This window comes from Macrotis lagotis, chromosome X, assembly GCF_037893015.1.
Source record: "Macrotis lagotis isolate mMagLag1 chromosome X, bilby.v1.9.chrom.fasta, whole genome shotgun sequence".
Lineage (NCBI taxonomy): Eukaryota > Metazoa > Chordata > Mammalia > Peramelemorphia > Peramelidae > Macrotis > Macrotis lagotis.
In genome coordinates, this window is record NC_133666.1 from 47,217,984 (window position 1) to 47,232,484 (window position 14,501).

The 14,501-nt window shown below is 42.9% G+C and overlaps 1 protein-coding gene across 2 annotated transcripts in view; it reads right to left on the reverse strand.

Annotated features, from left to right (window-relative positions):
- LOC141499780 (actin-binding protein WASF3-like) overlaps positions 1-14,501 on the reverse strand; it is a 71,267-nt gene that overhangs the window by 34,641 nt on the left and 22,125 nt on the right. The window contains exons 2-3 of one of the 2 annotated variants that reach the window (XM_074202499.1): positions 10,219-10,289; positions 9,852-9,927 (exon numbers count right to left, since the gene is read on the reverse strand). The gene's annotated coding sequence lies outside the window, so the exon portion shown is untranslated. Of the gene's footprint in view, positions 1-9,851; positions 13,224-14,501 lie in introns of those variants that run through there. The other variant, XM_074202500.1, reaches the window with a different exon arrangement.

A 14,501-nucleotide genomic window follows, 5' to 3' on the forward strand; every position in this document is an offset into this window, starting at 1 on the left:
CACACACACACACACACAAATTGAGTCCAAGACAGGATCTCACACACTGGAGGAGGAATATGGATAATGAACCTATGAAGGAAACCAAAAAAGGATCAGTTTGAAGGTAAGATCACTGACAGAGGAGTGGTGATCAGCACTGAATACTGTAGAGGGATCAGGAAGGATGAGAATCGAAAAAAACTCATTGGTTTTAGCTAACAAGAGAGCACTGATAATCTTGTAGGAAGATGTTTCCAAAAAGTGCTAGGGATGGAAGCCAGATTGCAAAGAGGAGATAAGTGAGTTGGAGGTGAGAAAAGTGGAGGCAGCAAGTGTAGAAAGCCTTTTCTAGAACTTGGGCTATGAAAAGGAATAAAACTCTATAATGCTAGCTGAAGGGGGTAGAGGGGAAGCTAGAGGTTTTTTAGAGATGGGAGAGACTTGGAAAAAAAATTGAAGGCATAAGAAAAGAAGCAATCAGATAAGGAGAAGTGGATAATTTGAGAGAGATCATTGAAGAAGGGGCAGGGGACATGGGAAGGGATGAGATAGAGGGCTTGATGAGTTAACATTCACAAAGAACAGGGTTCTCTGACTATAACAAAGGAGAAGATCAATGAGTTAAGTGTAGAACTGGGAAAAATGAAGAAGCTTGAAATGTATGGCTTTGGTTTTTTTTAAGTTATATATGAGCTAAGGTCCTCCTTGGGGTGATGTGGGTGTCTTGAGAAAAGAAGGGAAGGACTGGAGTAGCTCCTGTGGAGGGGGTAACAAAGTAACAACCAGGAAAGACTGAAAGGACTGGAGTGGGGCGAAGCAGTGAGGAGACAACTGAGGTGGGATAAAACAAATTTATAGTGTACCCCAGTCATATGGTCTTGGGATAATTTGACATTCAAAAGGTAGCAGAACCAAGAAGGGGAAATCCTATTCTAGACCTGATAGTTACCAATAGGAAGGAACTGATTATAGGGATGAAAATGATGGGAACCTTGGGACAAAAAGACTACTTCCTGGAGTTTGTGATCAAGGAAAGAGGAAAGGTAGGTGTATAGTTTGACGTGCACCCTAGACTTTAGGAAAACAGATTTCAAAGGGCTTGGGGGAAAATGGGACCCCCATGGATTAAAAAAAATCTATAGAGGAAGGTAGGTACAAGAGTGTTGAAAAATTATCAAATATGAAATGCTGAATAAACAATGGGAAATCTTTCCAATGAGAAAAATAGCTGTGTACAGAAAAACAGGCAATTCCCCAACCAACCTGGATTTTTTTTTAAAAGAAAGATTTTATTTATTTTGAGTTTTCCTCTATTCTTGCTCCCCCCCCCCCATTGAAGGCAATCTGTTAGTCTTTACATCATTTCCATCAATCTGGGTTTTTAAAAGAAAGTAGACATAAGATGGAAGCACAAGCAAACAAGATATAATGAATAGAAGTGTGGCAAGGCCACATAAAATAGTGTCAGGAAGGAAGGAAGGAAAAGTTCAGAATGATCAAAGGCTAGAAAGGAGACAAGAAAAGAAAAGACCCCCAAGCTTGGGCCTCGGACCATTTATGAATTCTTTTTGTTCTGTTTTCTTGGCCAAGGAGAATAATACTACCAATGGAAAATGATGAACAAAATTGGCTAGTGGGAAGTACAGCTATAGAAAGAGAGCCCCCAACTGTCCTTAATGAGTTCAAACCACTTGGCCTGTAGCCTTAGGGACTGAAAGAAATGGCAGACTTGATGATTTCTAAGCTCCTGATGGTGCCATTCAAATGCTCCTGGAGAATTGGAGAGGGGTACCAACAATTGAAGAAGGTTGCATATTATCCTGATTTTAAAAAATAGGAAGTGAGTAATTCTGAGTGGCAAACTACCGGCCAATGAGGTTTGACTTTGATTCCTGGGAAAATTTTAGAACAGGACATGAAAAAGCCAGTTAGTGAACATTGAGGAAAGGAAATAGTGCTCAAAAAGGGTGATCATGGGTGGTTCAAGCAAGTGGTTATTAATGGTTTGATGCCTGCTTGACAGAAGATCTCTAGTAGAGTATTCCAAGGATCTGTGCTTAACATTTTTTTACACCACTTATTTAGATAAGGGCATAAATGGGATGCTTGTCAAATTTGCAAAGAGCACAAAACTGGGAGGGAGAACTACCACACAAGACAGAGTGGGGCTCTTGACAAGCTTCCACTGAGCACGGAGATGAATCTAAAAACATGAAATTCAAAAAGGATAAATGCCAAGGTTTATCCTTGGATGATAACATCACCTCACAGGAAGAGCAAAGTTTGACTAGGCATCAATTTCTCTGAAAAAGATCTAGGGGTTTTAGTGGACTGCAAGTACAGTGAGTGGACAGAGTGATGTGTCAGCCCGGAAAGCAAATTCTGCTTTGGGCTGCACTGTGGAGAGAAGAGTTTCCAGGAATATAGTCTGCCCTGGCCAGGCCACATCCCAGTTAGGCTCCATTCTGGGTGCCACAGCTGAGGAAGGAAATTGATAAGCTGGAGAGAAACCAGGAGGGTGAAGGGCCTAGAGTTCATTCAGTAAGAGTCCAGGTTGAGAAGTGCAGCTGTGGAGCAGCCAAACTCAGGGTCTGGCATGTGCTAGGAGCTTAAGAGAGGCTGTTTGATTGATTCAGAGAAAACTGGGGAATGGGCATGAGAGCCATGCACGAGAAAGGTCAGACGTGGGCAATGCAAAGGGGCAAATCAGATTTGTGGGTAGGAATAACTTTCAAACAATGAACTGTCCCAAAATGGCACAGGACCTCAGCAAAGGAAGTGGGAAAGCCTCTCCTTGGTGGCCTTCAAGCAGAGACTGGATGACCACTTGTTGTCTATAATGTAATGGAGATCCTTTCCATCAGGCATCTCAGAGGCAGAGGTGAAGAAGTGAATCTCAGGCATGGCAATGGGAGATAGGAATGGGAGATGAGAAGAGCACCATGGGGGAGGAATAGTAAGAATAACAGTTTTCCTGGATTAGTGAGCATGAACATAATAAGGTTGGAAAGACAGGTTGGAGACATGTGGCAAAGGACTTTAAATGGCCCAAAGAGGAGTTTCTATTTGATCCTTCGGGCAACATGGAAGCAATGCAGCTTACTGAGTAGGCAAGGCATCTTGGCAAATACCTTGGTGACTGGAATGGGACAGGCATGCCAATGAGGAGGCTACCCCAAGGGACCAGGAGAGGTCACAAGGACCTTCACTAAAGCAGTAGATGTGAGGTTGGAGAGGAGGGGATAGCTGCCAAGTCTTGAAACATGAGTGAGATTAGGGCAATGGAAGCATCAAATGAAGAAAGCTTTTTTTTCCTAAGAATTTGGCTGTGAAGGGAGAAGAGATACCCACCAATAGCTCAAGGGGGCAATGGTGTCAAGAGACGGTGTTGCCAAGGATCAAAGAGACCTGGGCATGTTTGTAGGCAACATATAAAGGGACAGTAGATAAAGAATGAAGGGTAGAAAGAGGGAGTTGATGAAAAAGGGAGGCTTGAGTGAGTCCACTCAAAGAACATAGATAAACACTGAGAAGAATGGCCTGGGCATTTCCCAAGGGCAGATATTATATTCCCTTGGCCTTGGGAAGAAAGATCATTTTTTTTTCCTCTGAGACTGGAGCAAAGGAGAGAAAAGGCATGATTTTGAGAGGGTTTGAGTCAGAGGACATGAATTCCAATCCTGACTACCTGGTTGCCTTTGGGCAAGTCTCTTGTCTTCTGTGGGACCTATTTTACTCCTCTTTAAAATGAGAGCATTCATCAGTTTACAGTCGAGGGTCCTTTTCGGTTTTAGATCTATTCCGTACTCTGTGCCCTCATATGGCTTTTCTCTTTTTCCTAGTCAAGGGAGGCCTGATCAAGTTGCCTGCATAAACCATGAGAGGCTACCATTGGCTTAAAGCCTCAGTCTCCAAGGTGTTCCATGGAAGTCCTGTTTGTAGAGGCAAAGGGCAAAACTGAAATCAAACTGGATGGAGACATAGGAACCTTGTGTCTCATTCCTGGTTCTGCTCCTAACTGTATGACCTTGGGCAAGTCATTTAACTTTGACAGGTCTCAGGTTTCACATCTATAAAAGGGGGATTAGAATACCAAATAGGATCAGTGTCAAGAAAGTTCCTGGTAAACCTCAAAGTGCTGCTGAAATGGGGATATTATTGTTATCATTAGTTGACCTCTTAAGGTTACTGTTGGTGACATTCGATAGTTCTATTTTTGGAGGTGAGTTCCCCGCTTTCAATGAGCACCCTGGGGGGGGAGGGGAAATGCTGGAAAGAGCACTGGAGGTAGAGGCAGTACATCCCAATTCTGCTACTAAGCTAGCCGTGTGACCTCAGTTTCCTTATTTGTAAATAGAAGAGGAAATAATATTTGTACTTGGGTAAGGGGGGAAGTTTAGTAATGGCAAAATGATATAGAATATTTACATATATATATTTATATAGATGGATGCCTGCATATGTATAAAAACAGAGAAAAGAGAAAGGAAGGAGGGTCTAGATAAACAGGGAAAGAGAGGAATGACCTGGAGACTTCCCAGGACAGATAGTTTCAGTCTATTTTCCACCCGGGCCAGGTTCATCAGTGGGACAGATGCTCAGAATTTGGGTCTAGAATCATTTAAATATTTCAGCTGCTCACTGGTAGGATTTCATAACAGCACATCTTCAGTTTTAAATTTCCAAACTGGCATACATTCCCCTTTTTAGAGCCTCACAGCAGTGAGATAGCAAGGACAGCATTACTCCCACTTTACAGGGAGATGAAGCTAAGCATCATTCTAAATGGACTATTGTAAGTGGCTTAAGCACTGGCGCCATCCATGGTCTGGGATGCCAATCGTGGGTCAGAGGCTGAGAAAGTGTTAATATAGCTATAAATGCAGGTACGGTAAAGCCTGCCCAGTTGAGGTCACCAAAGGAATAATAAGCCCTGATTCTCTAGTACAGAATTCAGATTGTACTGTTAGAGAGCTGGAAGGGAGTTCCCTTTATAGAGAGAAGGTCCCTGAAGCCTACCCCGCACTCCTACTCCGTGGCTTGCTGTGGGGCCCCCAGGTCACTCCTTTCTCTCTGTCTACATTAATCAGCTAGCTCACCCTTGGCAACCTTGATATGTCTAAAGGCCCAGTTTTTCTTCCTAGGACCCTCAGTGCCATGACCAGTCACACCCCACACAATTATACAAGTGATGCCAAAAGCTGGAAAAGAAGGAGAAAATGGAGGAGTGAACACTTCCTTTCCTCAGTCTGTGAGGCCAACAAGAGGGATGAGGTCGGGACAATCCTATCTTAGAGTCAGGCCTCTGGTAGGAATTGTAGCTCTAGTCTCACCCACTTCTTCCTGGCCCTTAGTGTAATGATGGTTGGTAGAAGTAAAAGCCAAGCTCAGAGTGTCAGGCAGTCATTGAAAACTGGGTAGGGTCCACTGAAACCAGAAGAAAAGGGAGAAGAATCAGGCAGGGCTTGCAAAAGTTCTCTGGGTTACTAGTGAGGAGGAACAGTGTGCCTCAGCAAAGTTCCCATGTGGTAATGCAAAACAGCAACAAGAACTTATAAGGGATCCATTTTTTAGGGCCATGGGTACTGAGAAGGACTAGAATTCAGGAATCCTGGAATGCTCAAACAAGCAGGGGAAAGAGTTGATGGCTTGTGGCGGTTGAAGCATTATGTAGGCCTCAGGACAAATGGCCTCACCCCCTTGGATCCAAAATAGTACCGCCACATCTTCTAGTAGAACCTTCTAATTATCTCCATCATTGTTACTAGGTGAACAAGACTGGTCTCATTTTGCATATTGAGAAACTGAGACCAAAGAGATTCAGGATGTTGACTAATGCCAGGCCCAAGAGGGCATGACCCTTAATAAATTTGTATTGATTGACTGATAATGTGTTTGTTACTCGGAAAACCCTCTTTATCCTGGGAACATATATGGTCCTGGGAAAGCCAAAAGATTCCATTGTTTGAAAACTACTATATAACTACTATTTTAAAAGATTTATCAATCCAGGGACCTCACTTTTACTTCTGGCCCATGCAATGACCCTCCCCCCCAAAAGCAGGTCCTGTGGCTCTTGAAGCCACATCCTGTGGGAGAATGGGAGGTTTGTAAACAGGGCAGCTGGACTACTGGCCAGCCGGAAGAGGGGGGATGGAGAGGGAAGAAGATTTAATGAACTACCAGCAGACAAGGGAAGGCAGGGAACAAAAGGGTCATTCTTCCCTTATGGCAACCCAAGACTGGAAGGCTGCCTTCCTCATGGTCTGGACGAGAGAGGGAAATCAGGGCCAGCAGCATGACAGAGATAACTGAAAAGTACATTGTGTAGGGGGCCCAGATAGGGCTACAAAACGCTTCCGCCCTGCCTGGGGGACATTCAAGGCCAAGGGCAACCAGGGACCAAGACTGGATTAGGAGGAAGAGGAGGGGGAACTATCCAGCTGGGAGGCTAGGAGATGCAGGCTCAAGGAAAGGGATGGGGTTCAGATCTGCCCCCCCCATCTTTCTGGTCTAGGATACATATAGTGTGGCCACCCAAACACCTCATGGGTGATCTAAGAGAAGTTCAAAGAGGGAAGCTAAGAAGGTCCAGTAGACAGAGGTAAAGAGCCAACCAAAGGGGTTAAGATGATTTCAGACAGATTCAAGCCACACTGAGAAAGAGAAGGAACAATGTTCAGGAACCTCATCGATGCTAAAGTGATAAAAAGAAGAAATAGCATTAGGTCACCCCACAAGGAAAGTCAAATGGGTTCCCCCCACCAATATCTGGCTGTGAGGGAACAGAAACATGATGTCCCCGTTGGTCAATAATGATATGAAGGGGTGGCATACAGGTGGTGATAAGTAGATATTCTTCATTGCTACTGAGGGCAGGACAAGAGGAAAGAGTTTGAAATGTAAATGGCAAAGACTGATGAGAAAGGCTGACAAAGGGAGTTTAATTCTCTTTAGAAGTGAATTAGGGCGTAATCTATAGAGCAGGAAAAGAAGCAGGACTTGGAAGCCAGAGTCTGGGCTTAAGCCGGCTCTGTTGCGGGGAGCTATGTGACCTCTGACTCACTGCTTAATAACACCTCCTTCAACCAACCACCAACCTCCAAACAGATGTCCTGCACCTTTCCATCCAAAATTAGCTTCCTCAACTTCCCTGTTCTTTGACTCTAAGTATCTGTTCCTACATTCATCTCCTCTTCTTGTCTCAGTCAAAGAGAGATGTCTTTCTTTCCAAGACTAACATGTACCCTTGATTTCATCTCCTCCTATTTCCTTAAAGATCTTGCTTGCTCCCTTAATTATATGCTCCATTCTTCAGTATGATTAGTCTCTTCAATCCACTGATATCTTTCCTCCTGCCTACAAGCATGTTCAGAGCTCCCTAACCTACATCTTACCTTCTTTTCCCATTTCCTTTCCCTGCCAAACTTCTTGAACAGTGGCCTAGACCCATTGCTTCCATTTCTTCATCAGTCATTCTGTTTAACCCCTGAATCTGGCTCTTTTTAGAAACTGTGCTATCAGTGATTCTGGAGAATCATCACATTCAACCAGCCTTTTCCCAGTCCTTGCACTCCTAGACTTTTCTTCATTTAACACTGTTGACCACCTTCACCTCCCTTGGGGTCTCTGATAGCCTCTGTGGAGTTTCGTTCTTCCCATTCCCTCTACGTGGGGGTTTAATTCCCAGGTCTCGCATCCCTACACTCTCCTGTGGAGAGCTTCTCTGTTTGTACATCTTTAATCACTGGCCTTGTGTGTGTCCTCCCAAATCTGCCCTGGATTATCTCCTCCATTTGGGTGTTCTCCTCTGTGCCTACTTTCTTCCAGATCCAATTCAGAAGTAATCTTTCCTGGTGCCTGCAGCTCATGGCATGGATCTCTCCCTTCTATATAGTCTACTATCTGTTCTATTAGTAGACACCTATAATAACAAATTGCCTGGGGACTGACATTATTTTTATGTGTTTATTCTGTCTTATCTCCTAGACGTAAACTCCTTGAAGGCAGAAACCAGGTTCTTTTTTGTTGTGTTCACCCCCAGCACCCAGTAAAGGGCACTGCATATAGGGAGAACATTATAAACAAATATTAGCTGATTAGCTTCTCTGTGGTTCGGTTTTTCCATCTGTAAACCAGGTTATGATAACTGCAATCACAGAATTGGAATAGGAGTTGGAAAAGGCTTCAGAGGTCATATCTGAGGAAGACTCCCCTCTACTCCATATCATCCTCACCTCCTCTCCCACCAAAACTTTAGATTCTATCCCTGGGAACCAAAGCTCTGATAGATGAACCTTCCCTGATCCCACCCAGATGCCTCCACACTACGCTGCCAATATCTTCATCTTCCCATGAACTTGAATTTCGGCCCCCTCCATGTGTTCTCTTCCACAATTATAAGCTCCCAGAGGGCAGGAACTGTTTTTCTTTCCACTTATAACTGTATCCATAGCACTCAGCACAGAATCTGGCTTACTAATGGATCACACCCATCCAGGTCAGCCAGAGCTCCCTGTAACTGCTGGGGTAGCCTATTCCAATCACAGCTCTACATGATAGGATGGATGTTTTTCTTCTATTCTTTTCTCTTCTGCCCCTAAGTTACTTCCCCAGGTACTCCTAGTTCTGCCCTCTAGTGCTCAGTAGGACAAGCCTAATATCTCTAACTCTGTGCCAGTCTTTCCAATGCCCACCCCCAAGTCTTCTCAGGCTAAGCACCTCAAGTTCCTTCATCCAGTCCTTACACAGCATAAATTCCCTTCTGAGTGTGTGCCCTCTAGGCTGGGTTCTTGGTCTTCAGGTTCTCACCTCATGCCCCAGGATAGTGATATCATTTTGGTCTTCTTCAATAATGAAGGACAAGAACCAACCAACCAATCATGCCCCAGGCATGTTCTACCCCAGAAGAGGGTGGAGGGCCTATCCCCTATGCCCTACTCATCCTGGATGTTCTACTTCTGTCAATGTACTCCAAATGCTCTCATTTGGGAGGCAGCCACTGCACAGACTGCAGATTCCTACAGAATTACCTGGTCTAATCAAAGCCCCATGTCCCCTTCCCATCAGACTATGCCAATGATTTTTCTACAAAGTTTTTGAAACGTTTATTGCCTTGGATTATATTTTCTAAAACAATTGAAAAAACTGTACATTGTATTCATAAGTTAACAATGGAATATTTGAACATAAACACCTACCCCAGTTACCAAGTACTCAGACATACATGTAACATGTGAACTTTATTAAACAAATATAATTCAAGGAGAAGTCAAATAGGCACTTATATTAAAGAGAAAATTGACAAGAGAAAAATTGTATCTTAAACATTGTAAATCAGCCTACTTGAAGCGGCATTTAACTAAGCTCTGTTGCTGTGAAGAATACAGCTCATGCACAAGTATGGATGAATGATTTCTACATTGATTTTTTAAATAAGGTTTGGACTTTGCCACTTATTCCCCACTGGCACCTGTTGAGATCTCTTTGAGTCTCAACACTGTCACTGAGTTAGGGAACCCATCCAGCCTTGCAGCATCTCGAAATCTAGTAAGACATTCCATCTAGGTCTTTACCTAAGTCACTGATAAAAATATCAAATAGAGCCTGCCTCTCCCCTCCTCATAGATCTCTCCACAAAGATCTTGGAGACCCTTGGTAGAAAAGTATTTTTACCCCCAAAAGACATCATGGCAAACTAAAGTATCATTACAGCCCAAGAGACTTTTTCATTTTTTGGTTTTAATAATATTAATAACAACTGACATATCTGTAGCACTTTAACAGTGTTCACATCAATAAACTTGTAAAGTGGCATTGTTCTTATTTTATGGAGAAAGAACTAAGATTCAGAGGGGTTAGTAACTTACCTATGGTCACATCCTCACTGTCTAAGAGTCTTGAGTGTTAGGTCCCACGCAGTACTTGGGGGAAGAATCCCCAAACCTAGGAAAATATCTTCTTTCAGAAGGCTCCCCCCACTTTCCCCCCATTCCATTTCTTCCTCTAGGCTGTATTAATTTAATGGTTTTATTTACCTGGGAATCTCATTAGCACATTATGCACTCACCACAATGCTGAGTGAAGACATGGTAATTAGTCAACACCAAGTCCCTGAGCCACATACCCAAGAAAAGGGGCCTGCTTCTTCTACCCCCCTCTATGATTGGACAGGTTGGGCAGGATAACTCCAAACTCCCCTTGATCTCTGACCCCACGTACTTGGCCTTTCCTTACCCTTTTACCAACGAGATGGAGACAGGTAGGAGGCCGGTTGAATTCACTTAGCCTTTGATTCACTGGTGAGTCTGTAGGGAAGAGAGGTTGTTAAGGTATTGTTGGAGGACTATGCCAAGAAAGTCTCCCATCCCAAACAGGACCAAGAATTTCCAATGGGAAAGGACCTTAGAGAATGTGAGGCCAGGCCTCATATTTTACAGGTGAAGAGACTGCTCTGTTTTACATGATAAGTAACAAGTAGTGCTAAGATTCCAAACCAAACGACCAGGGGGATGCCCAGGGACCTGCCTTTGAGGTGAGAGGCAAAAGGAGCCGAAGAGTCAGGAAGTCAACATAGAGAAGGGTGGCCAAGGAAAGAGGTTCTACTACACATTCTGCTAGTATCTACATGTTCAGTTAGTATCTCCCCCACCCAAATGACCTGTCTAGAGGTCAACCACAGACTAAACTCAATGAAAAAAAAGTGGGCAGTAGCTTGCCATCTTGGGTCCTTGGCCATATTCTCCATTCTGCTGTTCACTTCTTTCCATTTATGGCCTTGAAGAAGGTACAGGCAAGAGGAAGATGAAAGAAGAGAAACTTAGACACTTCCCTCAACGGGGAAGGAGGTTGGAAGCATTGGTTAAAATGATGCATTTTATCAAAGAGATCCATAGTCATATGAAAAATTGCTCTAAATCAGTACTTATTACAGAAATGCAAATCAAATCGTCTCTGAGATACCACCTCACACCTCTCAGACTGGCCAATATGACCGAAAGGACAATGATCAATGTTGGAAAGGATGTGGGAAATCTGGGACACTGGTGGAGCTGTCATCCAACCTTTCTGGAGAGTAATCAGGAACTACACACAAAGGGAAACAAAAATGTGCATACCCTTTGATCCAGCAATACCACTACTGGGCTTATACCCTGAAGAGATTATGAAAAAGGCTAAAAACATCACCTGTACAAAAATGTTCATAGCAGCCCTATTTGTGGTGGCAAAGAATTGGAAATTAAGTAAATGTCCTTCAATTGGGGAATGGCTTAACAAACTGTGGTATATGTAGGTCATGGAACACCATTGTTCTATTAGAAACCAGGAGGGATGGGAATTCAGGGAAGCCTGAAGGGATTTGCATGAACTGATGCTGAGCGAGACGAGCAGAACCAGAAAAACACTGTACATCCTAACAGCAACATGGGGGTGATGACCAACCTTGATGGACTTACTCATACCAACAGTGCAACAACCAGGGACAATTTTGGGCTGTCTGCAATGGAGAATACCATCTGTATCCAGAGAAAGAATTGTGGAGCCTGAACAAAGACCAAAGACTACTGCCTTCGATTTAGAAAAAAACCGTTATCTTATTGTGTAATTTTGCTATCTTATACTTTATTTTTCTTCCTTAAGGATATGATTTCTCTCTCATCACATTCACCTTAGGTCTATGGAAACAATGTAAAGACTAACAGACTGCCTTCTGTGGGGGGTGAGGGGAGGGAAGTAAGAATGGGGGAAATATTGTAAAACTCAAAATAAAATCTTTCTAAACTGCTTTTTAAAAAATGATACATTTTATTCTAAGAGATGGAAAAAAGCATTAGAAGAATACAGAAACATTAATTTAGTGCTGGGGGACCTATGAAGTGGTTCAACTATTCTGGAAAGCAATTTAAATTATGCAGCCAAAGTTACAAAATTATTTCTACTCTTTACTCCTGGAGGTCCACCTCTAGGACAATCACAGCAAGAAAAGATTGACATTTACATACATATTCATAACTGCAATGTCAGTGATAACAAAAACCTGTCTAATACCTGGAGAATAACTGGACAAATCATGATCCAAGAATATAATGGAAAAATTTAAATTAAAAACGTAAAAAAAAAGTCTCCCTGAGGTGCCGACTAAATTCTGAGTATCACCAATGTTCTATGTGAGCATTGCAGTGCCCAAGGTAAAATGTTTTTTCAGGAAATGTACTTTGTGTGTTTGTGGGAGAAGAGTTGTTTGATGCTTACCAGGAAGTGTCTTTTATGTCAAAACAAAATGTATCAAACTTCACTACACAAAACTTCTCCAAAATAACTGTAGAAATAAAGAGAAAGAATTTCTATTATTCTAGGATTTTACTTCTCCAGGAATTCATTGGGGCCCCAAAATACACATCAAATGAGAATTCACCCTTAGCTGTCAACTTCAAACTGGGTCCCTAGGCTTCATGCCAATGAAGCAACACAACTGTCAACTCCTCTCCCTGAAATCCAAGTCACTGGTTAGTCTCATGTCTGCTACTCATTAGGGGTGTGTGAGTCCCTCACCCTTTCATAAATGCAGCTTCCTCACTGGGAAAATGAAGGGATCAGATCCATTTCCAATCGGGTATGAATGGGCTACGAGAGGATGTGGGTGTGGGGGAAGGGGACATCTATGGGATGGAAGATCTAAGTAGGGCCTGGGAGCATTCTGTACCCACAAGGGTAAGACACTGCCATGGCAACAGATGAAGGTGGGCATCCGTCCAGGGCCTTTACCACTCAAGTCCCTCCCTCTACCAGCCCCAAACCTCCAACACACACACACACACACACACACACACAGAGAGAGAGAGAGAGAGAGAGAGAGAGAGAGAGAGAGAGAGAGAGAGAGAGAGCATAGAATGTCTGTACCAGGAGAAGAGAAGCCAACTCTTTTCTAAACCCTTCCATCATTCCCACAGTGAGCTTAGTGAACAACAGCATCCATTCAGTCATTTGCCTCCTCTCCTTGCATAGGGCCTCCCCAAAAGGTCCGGTTATCCTTCCAACTTCATATTGGGGATGGGAAGGGTCTCTTCAACTCTTTTATCTGTGGATACCACAGAAATACAGGGATCTGTCAACTTTTTAGGTAGAACTATAAAATGTTAGAGCTGGAAAGCACCTTAAACATACAATCTAGAACACTGGAGCTAAGAGACAGTCCAAACCCTTCTTTTGTAAAAAAGAAGAAACTAAGAAACAGAAAGGGGAAAAGACTTGTCTAAAATCATAAAGCTAGTGAGGGGCAGAGCCCAGACTAGAAGGTAGAGCTTCTGACTGACTTTGACTCCCCTAATTTCGCCTTATTTTGTACTTGGTCTGGGATAAGCTCAGCTTCTCCTGAATCCCCTAAGCTCTAAAGCATCCAAACCTCAATGGAAAACTGAAATGGGAGGAAGGAGTTGAGAGGGTTGCCATCCACACAGACAACCACAAAATCTCAGGTTGAAAAAGAATCTTAGGGACCCTCTAGGGTCCCATCTTAGGACCATCTAACCTGTAACCAAACAAACATGAATCCCCTCTATAGGGTAATTAAATAATCACCCAGCTTCTACTTGAAGGCCCTCTGGAACAGGGAACCCATTATCTCTCAAACAGTAAGCAGAGGCATCCAAAAGCAGAATGGCCTATTATTGAAAGGGATTTGAAAGAATCCTTAGAGTCTGTTTCTGTAATTGTCTTGCAGGATAATGCTTCGTAATACTATGAGACACCTGTCACCAAGTTAAACTTGGCAAGCATTTATCAAGTGCTCTGTGATAAAGAAAATAAATAATGGCATAATCCCTATCCTCAAAGAGCTTACATTCTCCTGGATGAATACAAACAAAATAGGTCACAGATTTAAAACTGGAAGAGATCTCAAAGGCTACTTAGCCACATAACCCTTCCCATTTTACAAAAGAGGAAACGGAGAAGCTGATTGACTTAATGAAGGACACATACACAGAAGGTAAGCAGGCAAAACCCAGATTCAAATCTCAGTTTTCTTGACTCCAAATCCAGTGATTCTTGTACCTTTGCTTCCCCTCCTCTTTGAGAATGGTGGTACATGAGGGGGACTTAATAAATGTTTGAATTAAATTTTGTGGATTAAAGTCCACTCTACAAATTCCCATTTGTCCAGTGAGGAAATCAGCAAAAACTCCACTGAGAGAGGGTCCTGGGCTATGACTCAACAGTCTGCCACCATCACTTTCTGCTGTTGGTTGTGACCTTAGGACAAGCCACTTAACTGCTAGGAGCTACTTTCCTCATCTATCATGTGATCACATTCATACTTAAAATCTCTATAATCTACAGGCTTGAGATGAGGAAAACGTTTTTTATGCCTTACATTGACATAGAAGTGGAGTTATTACTTTTTTTATCTGTCTCACAGTTTTCCAGATAAAAAACAGGAAATTCTTTTTCTTTCAAAAAAAGATCACATCTATCCACAAATGATCCTGGAATGAATGGTAGGGTTCATTGAAGTAATATTG